The sequence below is a fragment of the Poecilia reticulata genome, chromosome 21, assembly GCF_904066995.2.
Source record: "Poecilia reticulata chromosome 21, P_reticulata-male-v2, whole genome shotgun sequence".
In the NCBI taxonomy this organism is placed as follows: Eukaryota; Metazoa; Chordata; class Actinopteri; order Cyprinodontiformes; family Poeciliidae; genus Poecilia; species Poecilia reticulata.
The window spans coordinates 15,062,565-15,076,734 of NC_088850.1; the positions used below are offsets into that span (position 1 = coordinate 15,062,565).

Below are 14,170 nucleotides of genomic sequence, written 5' to 3' on the forward strand. Positions count from 1 at the left end.
TGAAATCGCCTCGGTTTCCCTGTAACATTAAATCCAAGAGGAAACGGGGGAGTGGGAAGGGAGGGATATAATGAGACGTCTATTCGGTAGCAGCAGATACATTAGCAGATATGGTAGGTTTTCTGCCATACATGCGGCTGATGAAAGACTGCGCGGTGTACAGGTGGCGCTTCAAGCTGCCTCGCACGGTCCTGCGGGATCTGCTGCGACACGCTTTGAAGCTGCAGAGAGAGAGAGATGTTCATTTTGCCGCTGTCGCTCGGAGCAAAGCTACATTAAGCTCGTCCTGTGCTGCAACCGGAAATCCACCGGTGGACGTCGCGTGTTCATGGCAAAAAGATTTAGAAAGATGGCTGAATTTCACTGTAAATACTTTCGATGCCTTTGGGAGTTTCAGTCGGTGTATCGTTGCTTAGCTTGAGCATGGCTGAGAAAGCAGCGAAGGACTTGGTATGCCGCCTTCGGTCAACCTGCTAACCTTCATACCGTTTGGTTGGCTTGAGTAATGCGCACTTGGTTATGCAGATCATTTTTAAAAAGGACTGCTTCAAAATATTTCGAAATAAGAAACAATGTGCTTTGGTTTATTTTCACCACATGGCTAAAATGTGACGGCTAGCTCGGCTGTAGCTTCATTCTCCTCGCCTTGAAACACTGGTTTGTGCGCTGCATATAGATGGGAATATTAATGCCAAGCTGCCCTGGTAATCATAACTGTTCAACAGAAACAGCTTCATCTAAATAAAAAAAATAAAAAATAAAAATTCTACAAACCGAACTTCAAAACGCCCATGAGTCGGTCTGAATCTCCGTTTTGTTTTAGACGAGAGGGTCAAACAGCAGCACCACTGTGGTGCCTTCATCTAAAAATACAAATAAAAAATAGAAAAACCAGGCTGGAGGTTTGCATGTTATATTTAGTTACCTAATTCTTCTCCTTGGCCACAAATAGACCACATATGTAGCTGCTGTTACAGAGAGAGCGATGCTCAAACAGCCTCTGAATAGATTAGCGTCTGATGAAGGGGGCAGCGGAGGCGGGGAGGGAAGGCGCCGCCGCTGCTTTTGGGAAAGATTTTGCTCTGTTTGATTATGAATGATAGAATGATAAGAAAGTTATTATTGCTCCAGACAGTTTAGTCTCTCTGTGACTATTATGAGTACCTGCAGAGGGATGAAAGTGTCTTTTATCCTAAGTAGGAAAAGAGATGGAAATAAGACAGGGTGAGAGAAAGGCTGGGAGCTCTGATGAGAGGGCATGAGGAGATCAGGGGGTGATTAAGATGCGGCTGTCGCCGGGAAGGATGATGAGACGGAATGGGTAAAGTGAACGAAATGAATCGTCACATGTTGTCCTCTGCCACAGCTCCTTCTTCACCTGGCCACTCGGGGTTTTTTTTTTTTTTTTCTTATTCTCCACTTGTTCATTTCCTCCCCGTCCTCTTTTCCAAATCATATCATCAGCCCCCACTCTTCTTACTCTGCTCTCCTACATATTTAATATGCGTTCATCTGTTACCAGATATGTTGTGTCATAAAACAGTAAATTACCTCATCTGCCTCCTCCCATTTTCCCTCCATTACTGCACAGACTCGCCCCTCCTTCGCTACCACTTCCACCGTCTCCGCTGCCAATATTCCATCTCTCCTTCTCTTCTCTCCTCTCTGCAGTTCTCTCCTACCCGTCTAGCAAAACTTTTGCTACAGCTATGGTTTTTTTGTGTTATTGTATTTTTTTTTTTACATTTTGTAACATAAAAAGAAAAGTAAATCTGAATTCAGTGTTTTTTGGTGGCAGATAAACAAGAAGAGAGAAGAAGAAAAACTGTGTAGTGGATGGAAAATGATGCAAGGATAAAGCAGGGTTGGGTTATAAAAAATAAAATATATAGACCAAGCATCTAGGAAGCACTATTCAGTCCATCAAATGTACATAGTAAGAATATAGGAGAACTGAAATCCAACCAAGAATGAAATCTGGGAATGAAAACTCATATTTGCAGTTTTGCTAACCGTGTATTGAAACACGGTGGCAGCAGCGTCATGCTGTGGGGACGCTTTGGGAGCTATACAGGACCGTTTCCAGTTAAAGATCTTTTAGAGGCTGCAAAAGACTCAACAATAGGACAATAAAATATAAAGTAATGGAGTATTTTGTTTATATCATTTTCTGTTGGTCTTTCAAACAGGATCCGACTGTGACCGTAATGTGACAAGATATTAAAAATGTCAGCAGTAGGTGTGAATATTTTTTGTAAAAGCGCCGTCCTTCTCGTGCTCTCTCTCTCTCTCCTCCTGCATCCTTCGCGCCTCACCTCGGCTCGCGCTCGTTCCCTCGGCTCTTTGTCTGAGACTTCTCGCCTGCTTGCGTGACCTTTTGCAAACTGCTGATCAAATTCTCCTCCTCAACCCATTACAGGACAGCGGAGAGAGGGAGCGAGGGACACGGGGTGGAGGAACGAGGCAGGCAAAGATCAGCTCGAATGGATGAGATAGCTGGAGAGGAGAGGCTGGAGAGGAGAGGAGAGGCTGGCGAAAAGTGGCGGAAGAGGAGAGGTGATATCGAAAGTGGAGCTCAGCGCGGCCAGAAGGAGCTCAAAAATGTCCAAAATTGCTTTCATGAGTCACGCAGGAAGAATCGCGACTATCAACACACACACGCCAAGAAGAATCCCACAGAAGTGAACGCTCTTCTCACCTCCCTGTCATTTCTCACTGAACCTATATTTATCTCTGCCTCTGTTATCATCAACTTTTATCCTGCTAATAAAGTTTATTGTTAACTTAATTAAGTCTGCCAGCGTGCACATTACGGCGCTGTGTGCAGCAAAAGCAATCCCCCATTGATCTTTTTTCCACACAGGGATCAATTCATCTCCATTGGAGGCTATTAGGGAGCATTTGTGGCTACTTAGGCTACTCCCAGAGAAAACAGCTAGGACAGCAGGGACTGGAGGGGGGCGGGAAGACGGGATGAGCAAAGCAAGAGCGACCAGATGAAAAGAAATGAGAAGAGGGGGAGAATGCGCGGGATGAAGTGACCAGCGGTGGAGTGAAAGAGGGAGACAAAATGCAAGCGCCGACGCTCCATCGCAGGTGAAAATCTCTCCATTAAATATCCAATTTCCCCCATTCAGGCCCACTCACTGTCATCAGAACTGTTCAATCGTATCTGTAATGGGCATAATTTCCTGAGTCGTTTATGCATAAAAGTTTCACCTGAAATTCTCTTTTCGAGTTGCCTTTACAGCAAAGCCACTTGTGGACTTGGAAGCTCGAAAACTTTACCGACCGCAAACAAAACGGCAAAATTAAAAACACTTGGGAAGATAATGACCCAGAGCTCAGCTAGAGGTTGAACTCTATAAGGTAAGTTTCCCCAAGTTTACGCCCGAATGTAACCAGCTTAATTTGCAATCACTAAAACGTTGTGGTCAGCCTAAACGATCAAATATCTTTGCAAGCTTACAGGTATTTAATGTAAATAACAAGACATAGTTGTTATGTTAACGAAACAACATAGAGATGGAAAAGAAAGTCAGAAATATAAAGACGAGGACAGGCACGGTGCGCTGTTTCTTCTTGCTTGTTGCTCCTAACATGGTTGGTGTTCAGTGCTCTTTACCGTGAGTGTGTTCCCTTGATCGTTGTATTTAATGGTGCAGAAGATAATCACCGTTTCTCCCAAATCGCTTCTTTTTTTTTTCTTCTACTATTTGGTGCAATGTCCTCTTATTTTGTTTCCATATTAAAAAACAGCACTAAACCAATACTCCCTACACTTGTAAAGAACTTTACTGGTAGATGATATTTATAGTTTCCACTTTTGGAGTAAATACTTAATACAGTTGATTCAACTTTTTGTGAATCTTACAGGTTTCTCTAAATTAACATAAAGATATATTGGGGGATAAAAAAAAAAAGCTTGTTCTTGTCCGCTACGCCATTTCAGAATCGTTTCATTTTCTCCATTTTTGAAAATATCTGCAGACCAAGCAGGGATGGTGCGTGTGCGCCCTTTGTTTTATTTCGTGGGAATTTTCCACCTTTTCCTGTTGCTGTATGGTATTGTTTGTCACAGTCTTAACATGTTTTCAGTTCTTCCATAGGGAATATAGAAGAACTGGGCTACAGAGAATATTTCTCTTTAGAGCCTGATGACCTTAGGGACGAGCTATCAAGACTCAACCTTTCATCAGAAGTCCAAGGTTTTGATATAAAACCTGAAACTCAACGGTTTCAAGTCGAGTGCCTCAGTGAATGAATGCTTTTTTTATCATCGCTACAGATGATTACTTTCTTTTAGGTTTTACATCAAATCCAAGGCATTTAAGAAAAATAAGCATTTCTGCGTGCACTTAGGTTACACTTTCCCTGACCGATCCTTGAACTCACGCACCAGCAAAACTCAGACATAAAACATCTCCTCTAGAATTTTTTTCACAGAATACGGTCAACATGAATAAAATATAAAACACAATTTCATCATCCCTGTGAAAGATGACCACTCCACACGAGTGCTTCGCAGATTATATTAAAAACAGTGGCACTGCATCAGTCACAGCTCGTATCGCCGTCATTCGATTCCTCGGGTCCGCACTTTTGTTGGCCTGTCACAATGTCAGGTCTCATAAATCTGGCTGCCAAAGCAGTCAGCAGATGGACAGAGAGGATGGAGGCGGTGTTTGCCAGTTAGCGCCACTCTGCAAGCACCCTGATGTGTCATGTGAAACAACCGACCGAGATGGATCAAGATGGCAGTATCTTAATAAAAGAAGCGCTGAAGAGAAAGCACTGCCGGGCTGCCATTACGGTCACTCATCTTTACTCTACATCCCCAGACGGTCTACTGAGAAACGTGATGAGGAACCGGCTGGCCCTAAAGCGAAATCCATTTTCTCACCTAATTTACTATAATAATCCCAAAACCGAAAAAAAAAAAAGTGACAGCGGTTTGGATCTCACAAGACGTCTGAGTGGAAATCTTATCTTTGAAAAATATTCACTTCGACCACCAAAATTATTCCCTTTGTGCTGCACTTGTCTCGGTGTCTGTTTTTTTTTTTGCCATTTTTATTCTCGACTTGAAACAATGCGGGACGAAGCACTCCGGCTCTGCAACGCACTCGGGCTCCGGCTCACCTTTTGAGCAAGAGGTAAACAAAACACACCGGCAGATGTTGAGAGCCTGCCATGCCCCAGCAGTATGGCGAAGACGTTTCAAGGTAGATGGAATGATTTTTTTTTTACCTATTAACTCAACGGGCTGTTCCTTTTCGCACAATTTACTTAAAGGATAACAATCAGGCTGAAATAACCTTGAGTCTGATGAAAAGTCTCTGACTTGCCATGTATTGTTTCCAAAATGGCAGAATGATGAAAGAGAAAGCATTGCAGATTTCACATATTTGGTGGAATTACCCCTTTCAGTTGTATGATTTGGGTGAAACGGTTTGGTCGTCCTTTAACAAGCGTTTGACAGTCGGTTGGTGGAATTTTGGCCCGTTGATCCGTGAAGAGCTGATGTAACTGGGTCAGGTTACATCAGGTGGGGTTTTTTTGTGTTTTTTCAGCAGGAGGAACCCCGTAGCAAAACGCCTTCACATAAAGATGCTGACAACACCAACACTTCAAAAGTTGAGATGGTGTTTTCTCTCTGGCTTGCAAACTTCTACATTCCCCCCTGCCCCCCTCCAAATGTAGCAGCGGTCTTTATGCAGCTACGTTCAGTTTCATCAGTCGGGACGTGTCTCCAGAACTCGAGATGTTTGACCGCGAGTGCATTTTCAGACTCTGCCTTTTTATGGCACTTTGTGGTGAAAGCATCTTCCTCTCTGAGCAGCCTTCCTGCTCAATTGGCACAAGACTCATTTCACAGTGGATAATAACTATCCCTTTCCAGCTTCAGCCAACATTTTGACAAGATGTTTTTTTTTTTTGCTTTTTCTGTGGTTCAGTCGCGCTGCCTCCAGATGAGTCTCACACCTTTAGGCATCTGGTAATTGGACCCGAGAATCGAACTCGTAGAGGGCCACGGTTCGCTTCCAGATATCTTGTCTTTGATTTTCCAGGATGTCACGCAAGGAAATTGTGTGTCTGTTTCAAATACGTCCACCGGTTTGCCTCCATTTAACTCAAACGTTGTTAGATTCTCTATAAGAGCATAAAACGACATGAAAACATCATAGGGGCTTTCCTAAGTCGTTTTAAAGACACAGTAATCTTATTTTTAAAGTTACTTACTGATTATTCTGGGGTTAGGCAATTAGAAATAAAGAATCGATAATCCAGTCGGACATAAAACATCAAATTTGTCTGATTTTATCTCAAAGAGTGAGGATAAACAGAACTTATGTGTCTTTATATACAGTGTGTTTTAACTTCATATTTAACTTTACATTTAATTTTTAAAAAGTTCATTTTTTTTCCTCAATTCTTCAGCTCCTCACTGCTGGCAGCAGCGTGGATGCGCCTCACATTTCCTTGCAAATTAAGCAGAATGATTAATATTCCTAGGAAACATTTCTTTATGTAAACGTGGCATTTAAATGTCAGAAACACCGGGTAATCAGTCTGGTATTTGGAGCATTCCTCCCCTCTGTGTCTCTTACTGTCCACCCCTCTGTCTCCATTTATTTCTGAAAATGCTCCCTTTGTTTTTCTGTCACTAGGATGTTACTCTCACTCTGTCCAAAAACTATATGTATAAAAAAAAAAACTACTTCTGCCTATTATGGGGTGAGGTCTAATTTACATTGTAGATTGCAATGTAAGAATCACATAACATTATGTTTAGTGTGGAGGCAGTTAATGGAATCAAGGTATCCCACACTTTTTGACAAGTGACGATTTGATAAGCAGTAAAACTTTCACTCTAACCTGCAGAGCCAGAAAAAACAAAAGCTCTGACCAAGGAACATCAAAATACCTTCGTTCCTCTTGGATGATTTTTTTTTTCTTTGCCAATTTGGAAATTCATGGTTTTAAGAAAAAAATCCATGCTGAACTTCATGGTGATAAATGAATTAAACTTTCAATGTGAGTTTTTATATATATATATATATAGAAACCTTGCATTTTACAAATCTTGGCTCTGACAGCCTCGAGATGATTTATCTACAATCATATATTGTTTACATTCTTGCTTCCTCTCTTGCCTGAAGGATGTGAGAGAAGTGACAAGATGCGTTCATGTCTTTCTGGTGCTTGTGACATTTTGGGTTGTTGTGAAACTCTGTCTCTTTCTTTTCCCCTCTCTCCTAGAATAACACCCTCTTATTAGTGTTAGGTATTAATACAGTGACACTTTTTAGTAAATTAGGCTGTCAAAACCTTCTCTCTTCTGAGAATGCAATAGACGTATTATAAAAATAAATATTAAGTTGGCTTAGATAAGCTTAGATAAGCTCTTGAAAACACTCCCCATTCTGAGTAGGGGCAGCAATGGAGAATGTTTCATTTTATCTCATCTGTTTATTAATGAAATCATACATTAATTAGGCTAATAAAAATATTATCCTTACTGCTGGTAATTAACTGGGTTGAGGGCATCAATACCCTTGCTTCCTTTAACATGTGGATAAAATCTTCAACAAGATAAGTAAGAGCTTTATCCATCATAGAAAGTTGTTAGATATTTAATACACAACTAGAATGACATTAGCAATGACTGAAAACTGTTGGCCTTAAAGTTATTTCTTCACACTTTGCTCTTTTGTTTTAATTGTGGTTTAGTTTTTAATGTCACATGTCCAGAGGAAAATAATACAATTTTGAGAAGATACACATTTTACCTGTCAAAAATGGACAGAGAAGAGGAAGAACATATTTTATTTTGGCTATATGATGGCAACCGACAAATGTGTCAAGTTTATAATAATGTGATAAAACATTATAATAGCCATTAGCATCCACACCACTTTGAGTGGTCAGTATGACCAGAAAAACACTACAAGGTCAGTTCTTTTACCATTCACTATTTTATTTATTTTTTATTTTTTTATCAGCAGTAGTAATAATAATATTATTATATTTTGGTTTTTTTGGTTGAAATTTAGTCAGTAGGATTAGCAGGATTTCTGCTCAAAGCTATTCTCTCATGACTATCTCTCCAGGTTAATTACATATCATCATTAATATCCCTAAAACCAAATGAAGGTTGTATTTTTTTATAGTCTTATTTATGTTCTCAATATAGCGGGTTAAGCACAAACAAAGACAGACAACATGGAAACAGACACACAGACACAGCTGGAGGACATCGTCTTTCTCAGACTATCAATCAGATATGATTATCCTGCCTCCAACAGGAACGTGTGTGTGGCTCCTCGGTGTGTGCTGATACTGGGATGAATAGTATCATTAGGAATAATTGCAGGTTGCACCAGAAGCTCTTTATCGTCATTTGCAGTGATTGATCAACTGATTATCATTAATATCGTACACATCAACTCCCCCTTTTCCTCGCTCGTCTTCGGTTTCTTTTGTTTCCCGCCGCCTCCTCAAACTCTTTTGCTGTGATCTTATCTTTGCGCTGAAATGCCGCAGACTAACTATTGAGTTGGGAATCCGGGGGTTTTCGATACATTCCTGTCAGTCAGACAGTAGAAATGTTTCATCCTTTCTTGTTTTTGCCCCGATGATCACCAATAACAGGCAAGGAAAGTTTACAGTTTCTGTCCAATAACTGAGGAAGTCTTTTTTCAGCCCGACACACCCAAATCCAGAACGAACTGACATTGATATAGGAAAACTTTAACAACAGGAAGCTCTTAGTTGTACCTGCTTACTTGTCCTTAGCTCTGAGTGGTCTTGATAAAAAAGGACAAATAGGAAAAGGCAACTGTAGGAAAAAAATGACTGGATCTTCAGATTTCTATAAGGATATCTTATTTAAAGGTTGTTCATAGATTCTGAAACGGTGAATCTCAGTAAAGGTGCAGTGATTTCCAACATATGTCAGGAGTTATGCAATTTGTGCTTCTCCCTCTCCTGGCTTTTTAATGGCTTTGGCTTCCTTTGCTTATTGCCTTTTCTCCCCTTCCTTATCTTTCATCCCTTCCAGTGGCTCTCCCTTTATCTTCTCATTCTTTTTTTTTCTCTCCCCTCCACCAAGAAAAATAAAAACCTGTACTCTTTGTAGAAGCTCATTCGCTTCTACCTATCCCTCTTTCATCTTCTTCTCTTTCTTAACTGCTCTCCCCATCTACAATGTTCCCCCTTTCCTATTATCTCTCTCTCTTACCCATATTTTCCCCTCTCCACCTCCCTCCTCCCCACACCTCCATCATCCCCTCCTTCTCGTAATCGGTTTCTGTGTCACTATTCGAGGCAGCCACACAAACCCAGCAACTCTCCTCAGTCAATCCGTAAATGAATTAGAAGCCCACCAATGGGTTTCCATTCATACGCTCTTATATCTTAATGGCCGATCTATGCAGGCAGTGCTTTTATGAGAATAAAATGTGCGCTGGCGACTGTGTAGGCTTGTGTGCGAGTGGCTTGGTTTCTGCATGATAAATAGGAAGAATTAGGAAGTACCTCCATTGTAGTCGTGGGTTCTTGTTTTCTACGCAAGTGCATGTATGTGCACTCCGGTCTGCATGCTTGCTGATGAGTGCATTGGCCTGGCTTGTGTGTGTGTGTGTGTGTGTGTGTGCGTGTGTGTGTGTGTGTGTGTGTGTGTGTGTGTGTGTGTGTGTGTGTGTGTGTGTGTGTGTGTGTGCCTGAGCACAGTAATGGCACCGCACACAGCGTGATTCGAGAGTGTTTTTTTTTTTTTGTAATTTTGAGTGTGTGCACGTGTGCTGGGAGGAAGAGGTAGGAATGACACCAGATAAACCCGCAGATGGACGCCCAGCGGGCTGGGGAACATTAAATTCGCGCACACACCGATTGGTAAGTAGATACTGGCCTCTCCCTCTCTCGGAATAACCACAAGGGAGGCGAATGAAATCAACCACATCATTAGTGGTTGTGCTGTGTTGCATGTGTGTCTTCACGTGACCAGCCTACAAAGTGTGTGTTGGGTTTTGAGGGTAAAAAAAAAAGGATCACCTTTGGAAAGCTGTTGATCTAAATTTCGAGCTGGCTCCAGTTGTAAAAAAATCATCAGCGACTTTTTTGTCAATTGGTTTAACACCAAAGTGTTTCAGCTTCCTCCTTAACTCAGAAGACAATTACACACGTGTGATGTCTTGTGTGCGCGTCGAGGCCAAACCTAAATTAACTCTCGTCTCCCAGCCTCAATGGGAGACACGAATAGAACCTGCAGTTTCCCAGGCAAACAATGAACCAAACGGCCGCCACTGTCACATCATTTAAATATGTTTTATTGTGCTCCAGGTACTCATTACATCAATGGACGCCAGGCACTTCTCTCCCTCCAGCCGGTTGTTATGGGGCAGAAAATGTGGCTGTATTTTATATTACTGCTATCACTGAGGAGACGCAGCCGTTCCACCCGTTCGTACGACCAGAAAGGGCGCATGTAGACGTGGAAACTCGTTCGTGTTTACTGTGCAGTAACGCCCACAAGCGTATTGCATTTAAGCCATTTACGATGTTTTAAATCTAGAAGCCTGTTCAGCTTTCTATCAGTCAGACCGCATTTTAACGAGCCTGTGTTCAGAAAGGATGATATTCCAGGTGGGCATAGGTCAGTGTGAGACTTTCTTGGAGTACAAATGCCACAGTTTTATCTTCATTTAGCAAAGATTTAAAATGCAATCCATGATTTCATTCCTTTTATTCGAATGAGTACACAATAATTACTCAAATATTTGCTGTTGATTATTGCAGCTGTGATATTGTTAACGACACATTGTATTCAGTTTATCGATATTGACTTTTTTCTTTTATCTTTTTTTTTTTTTTTTGATTTGGCAGCCAAGAAATAGGTAGAAAATGTCCACCACTTTCTTTGGCATTTCATTAAAAGGACATCAAACCATAAGAATAGTTTGCTGCAGAAATCTTGTGACTCAGCTCATACATAATGATACAATTAAACCCAAAATTATCCACACCTCTTGTTGTGACTTTTTTACACTTATATGTTGTTCAGTATGATAAGTGACTGATTTACAATTATATGTTAAGCATAGATTACATGATTATTATTAATTGAATTGAACATGATTGTATATAATTACAAGGATGAAGTGAAATATATTTAAGTTCAAGACATGATTTATTTGAATAGAAGAAGTCTTTTATTTTGAAGAATGCTTAAGTATCTGGTTCTGTTTTGTCACTATCTTGCTTTGTTGATATTTTGGTTGTCTTGGTTACGAACAGCTGTTGCCGTTATCAGCTGTCGCCGTTTTCTCTCTTCAATAAAGAACTGAACAGAAAGGTTCAGTAAAAGACATACGAGCCTCCGTTTTGTTTGAAGAAGCTTCACTCCGTAACACCTCTGTCTGTCTTTGTTTTACCTACATGTCTCTTCTGACTGGAAGTCATTTTAATATTTTAGAGTGGACTGGCCAGAGATCCCACTTGACTCTGAATAAGAATTTGTGGAGGGAGCTAAAGATCAGGGCGACTGTCAGGAGGCGTGCTTACCTTAAAGCCTGGCAGCTCATTAACCAACAATAAATTTTAAAATATCAGTCGAAACCTGCAAAAATTTGGTCGAGTAATTATACGAGTTGCGTGACAGACCTGCACTACAGTTGGTCATTAATGCTACCTTCACAGATGTAAGAAGAAGCTGTCCGTCCCATGAGCACTGACGCAGCCCCGTGTTGTCACCCAGGCTGCGGCTTTGAACTCTGTGCAGCTCTGAAGCTGTGCAGTCCCTCTCCTCCGTTACCACGGAGAATATGGCAGATGGGATTTCATCTCAGTTCATTTCAAGTGACCTCAAGGCCAAATGAAAGCGCCACCGGTGTGGTATCTTGTTCAATTAGTTCAAAAAATCTGTATTTCCACAGCTGATTTAATGCTGCGACTTCATTGGCAAACTGCTTTCACAGGTAGGAAATGTTTCTCAGTTACAAAGAGCCCAAAAAGAAATTCATCTTTTTGTTAAAAGTCCTGTATTCTCTGACAAAGATTCTGTGGACAAAGAAACGTTTCGAATGATAAAGATCAACACACATCTGAATGATAGTTGAATGATATGTTCTCTTGTCTTTCCCATTTTGATTACTGGCAAAGGAAATAGTTGAGGTTCTTTCAGATTTTTATACAGCAGGCAAACTAAAAAGTAATGTGTGTGATAAAAAAAAATTGTTTCAGTTGCATTTATTTTACAGCAAGTATTATTGGAGCCACAACATTCGTAACAATGATTTACTAAAACAACACATGAAATATTTTTTTCTCTACTTAGCAAATGCACTTAAAATAAATTTGGACCAGCCCTCAGTAGGGATGCACCACTATAAAAACTTGGGCCGATATCAGTAAGAGTGTGGGTTAATTTTATAAATTATCTTCATTTAAATGACATAGTCCCTCATGTCACTGATAAATATTGAAGGGACCTTTATGTTTAACTAATTCCCCCTACAAAAGTTGTTGCTTCCACTTTGCCATCAGAGCTCACCGTTGCAGTGTCACTCAGATAAAAGAACGGGATGTTCATTACATTAAACTGCTGTTGAATTTAACTGGTAAAATGAATGCTTTGTGTAAGGAGCAAAGAGCCGAATCACTTTACATTCCCACTAGATCATTTTGTTGGATTGGTCCCTTCTAATAAACTTAGAGTATCGCAGCATACTGTAAGCTAGCAGCCTGCAGCGATGTGAAATGTTTTACGTAGGTAGGGACTTCAGCTTTGAAAAATGGGGGCGATTTCTAAAACGCATTGTAACGTTTTCTGGGTGCTCATGCAAACTGAGTCTATTGCCTCATGCTTTGCTTTGAGGACATGAATATAAATCGGTTAAGCTGAACATAACACCACAAAATGACACAAAGCACTTTATTTTAAAAAAATCCCAGGCCCATGTGGGGATATATAGGAGCCTTTCTGCCACACTTCTGCATGCATCCCACCTTTCTATTGCATCAATTTTCGACACCGCTTTAACATTGCTTCCATACTCCTCTCCTCTTCTTTGCATCTTCATCCATCCCTTCCTCTTTCTTTCCAGTTAAGATTATCTATCCATTTTTCCTGCTTTCCTTCCTTCCTTCAACCCAGGCCTGTGTGCATTTCCCCCCCTTTTCCTCTCCACATCCCATCTTGTCCTTCACTGTCATCCCTCCTTCTTTAGTCACACATTATCACTAGTAGCACTCAGGTCTCCACAGCAACATGCACAAAAACACACCGATTCACAAAATCACGCACGGCCAGTGTGCATCATCACCTTCACACGTGCGGCACAAGTTGATATAAGCAGCCAGACGCTTGCCAGTGCAATCAGCCCAACACGTGGAGACACACACACACACACATCGCTACAGTGGCGCGCCGTCTACACACACTCAGATGTAATCACAGTGAGTGCTGAGAGTGCAGTGCAGAGGTGTGAGAGCTCTCAGTGCTGACTGCCCGCCATCAATCATAAAATCCTTTCTGGGGATTGGACAGCTGACAGTGTCGGCATGACACATCGTCTCCCCTTATATCAATCAATCTCACCAAAGGCCGGCAAAAGGCCCACAGATTGCCAAATGATATTGGTTAGCTTTCATCAGGCTTTGTGAGTGATTATGTCGGATTTTTTTTCCTTTTCTTTTTTTTTCGGGGTATCATGAGTTCAGTTTTTTGGTGATCCTCAGTAAAACCGCTGCCTCAGCGCACCCATACGGGAGCGCTGAAATAACAGTAGGACGTGTCGGGCATGACATAGACCAGGAACAGTTGTTCTCAAAGTGGGCCGACTTGTTGCGGCCTGTACATCCAGGGAATCAAAACAGGTGAGAAGTGGAGCGAACTTTTTATCAGGCTGAGACTAAATGACGTTATTTCAGCTAAAAGTGGACAGACTAGTCCTCACAGATATCACATTATCTGTACTTATTTAAATACTTTCTTTAATTGGTAAAACAAGATTATCTTTTATTTACTTGTAATGAAGCAACATTCTTTTCCAGTGATCAAAAATTGATTCAAAATCTCTGTGAATATTTCTTTTAAAAAATAAAATTTGAAGTTTTTTTTTTTTTGTGCGAAGCTTTTAAGAAAATCAGAAAATCTTTATTTTTCTTA

At 40.9% G+C, this 14,170-nt stretch overlaps 1 protein-coding gene and 1 long non-coding RNA gene across 3 annotated transcripts in view; both read right to left on the reverse strand.

Moving 5' to 3' along the window:
* Positions 1-14,170, reverse strand: part of nkain2 (sodium/potassium transporting ATPase interacting 2) — a 94,833-nt gene that overhangs the window by 53,998 nt on the left and 26,665 nt on the right. The gene's annotated exons all lie outside the window — the stretch shown is intronic.
* Positions 9,632-14,114, reverse strand: LOC145549757 (uncharacterized). The gene is made up of 2 exons (XR_014085605.1): positions 11,415-14,114; positions 9,632-11,027 (listed from the first exon to the last, which is right to left on the reverse strand). It is a non-coding gene; the product is annotated as an uncharacterized LOC145549757 (long non-coding RNA).